The following is a 2,438-nucleotide window of genomic DNA, read 5'->3' on the forward strand; positions in this document are numbered from 1 at the left end:
AACCCAGGTCTCCTATTCTAAGCCCCTACTCCTTTTCCTCTGCACCACATATTCGGACATCCTGATAGGACGTAGAGAGAATACTTTAGGGGATGGTCAGCAATGACCTTATACTTGTATGTGTGCTTAAGTGAGGTGAAGCGTTAAAGCACTTAGAGCCATGTCTGGCACAGAGCATGTGTCCAATAAGATCAGCTTTATTTTAATAAAGCTTATATAATACAGTAATAAATATAGTAATGCTATACCATGTACAAAGTACTTTCACAGACACACAGTGCCATGTAGTCCTCACAAAAAGCCCATGAAGTATCTGTATTAACCTGACTTTACAGAAAAGGGTGCAGGGGCACACGGGAATAATGTGACTTTCCCAAGGCTAGTAGGTACCAGAGCCTGAGACCCCCCTCAGGCGGGGCTGCCCTGGGTCTCCTCAGACAGGGCTTCTTTCAAATGCAGCCCAGGAGGTGGCGTTTCTGTGTCTCACAGAGTGTAGTTCAGTTGAGGGTGTGCAGTTCATGGCATGGGCCTCAGAAGGAGCCTCCGAGGTCATCCTGCAGTCGGGGTTTGAGCTGGGGAAGCCCTAGTCACCCTAATTGCCCCCCGATGGATCAGGCCCGTCCTGCCAGGTTCCCGGCCACTCCGAAGGCATCCCAGGCTTTCTGGCTTGAAGAGAGCTGCACACCCATTCTTCCGAGATACCATTTCCTTGGGGCTCCTCTGGATTTAGGAATGGAAAAAGAACGTGGATTCCGGAAAATGTGGGTTTGAACCCTCACTCTGCCCTTTCCACCCATAAGACCTTGGGGAAATTACTCACGTCCTCTGAGTCTGCGTTCCTTCACCCGTACGGTGGACCTCATGCAGATGCTGTGGTTACACGGTACCTGCTGTAGAGTACACGCTGCCTGCTTCCGGAGTAGGGGCAGTACAGGTTTCCCCGGAGTCATGGTCGCCGTCTCTGCGCATCCCCAGCTCCATCTGTGAAGGGGTCAGTAGCGGTATCCCCTGAGCTCACATCTGTGAATGTTCTGTGTGAACAGGCAAGTGGTGAATACGTTCTTTTAGGAGGAAGTCCAGATCCAAACAGAACCTGTGGGCCCAGCTGAGGGTGGGAACCCCCCTCCGCCATTGTCCCCCCATCTCCAGCCCCAACAAAAGGCCTGCCTTGAATTTGGAGAAGGTCATAAGCCTCCACGGCAGATGCATAGAGACGCTCCAGAAAGCCCTGGAGTGAGAAGGGCATGGAGAGAACTGTCCTTCTTTGAGGGAGTGCTGTGCGGTGTCACTGAGAACATTTGAGAAGCTTCAGCTGGGGACACAGGTCTGAGAACCCTGGTTACTGGTTCAAATGCTTCCTCTTTGCCCCTGACAAGCCCGTGAGCTGGGGCCAAGGTCTGCTTTTCTCCAGACGTCAGGAGTCCCGCTGTGGAGTCGGGGTGGAGGTGGAATCACTGGATCCAGGAGAAAGAACGGCCTGGGCGCTCACCTACCTGAGGACACCCTCCCCCCAAAATGCAAGCATCCCACTGTGTCGTCCCTAATCACCAGGCTCTGCCCCAGATTTCCCAGGACAAGCAAGTCCCTGCATCGCAAGATGGTTGTCTAATTTCAGGATGACAGCATGGCTAGGAAGATTCTACTTACGTTGAGCTGTGATCTGCCTCCCTTGACCTTTCTCCCGTGGGTCAAGTTCAGCCCTCTGAAGTCTCATTATACCAGCCAAGCCCTTTTAACCCCTTGCAGCTCTGCCTTTCCAGGAATAGGGAGAGATGAGGGAGAGGGAGGAGGGAGGAAGCCACAGCCAAACTGCCTGACTTTCTCACATGGCATCGTCTCCACAGAAGCTGTGGGTGTAACATTTGACAAATTGTTTTGAAATATTCTCTTTTTCTGATTGCTGCCAACTTTTCCTCACCACCCCCCCGCCCCACCCACAGAAGCTGCTCTGAGAATGACCCAGGAAGTGGGAAGCAATCCTAGCACACCACCCCCTGGGGCTTCTCCAGTTTGAATGACAATATTTGTAGTTTTTACCTCTTTATCATTTTTAATAATTTTTCAGAAGAATCCTTCTTTATCAAATAGACTCTTGCGTGGAACTCGGATGGGTGGATGACTGGAGAGGCAGGTAGTTAGATGAAATGGGAATGGTGTGGTTACGTAGGTGTACTGTAGAGCCAGACTACAAGGTTTAAGTCCTTGCTCCGTCACTTACTAGCTGTGTGACCCGGAGTGAGTCACTTAACTGTTCAGCTCCTCAGCTTCCTCATCTGAAGACGGGCATAATGGTTAAAACCCATCTTATAGGAATATTGTGACTACTAAGTGAGTTACTGCATCTAAAGCCTTAAGATAACCCCTGGAGCAGTGTGTCTGCCATGATGATGGTGATGGTGGTGATGGTGGTGATGGTGGTGGTGATGGTGATGGTGATG

This window comes from Neophocaena asiaeorientalis, unplaced genomic scaffold, assembly GCF_003031525.2.
Source record: "Neophocaena asiaeorientalis asiaeorientalis breed wild unplaced genomic scaffold, Neophocaena_asiaeorientalis_V1.1 scaffold150, whole genome shotgun sequence".
Lineage (NCBI taxonomy): Eukaryota > Metazoa > Chordata > Mammalia > Artiodactyla > Phocoenidae > Neophocaena > Neophocaena asiaeorientalis.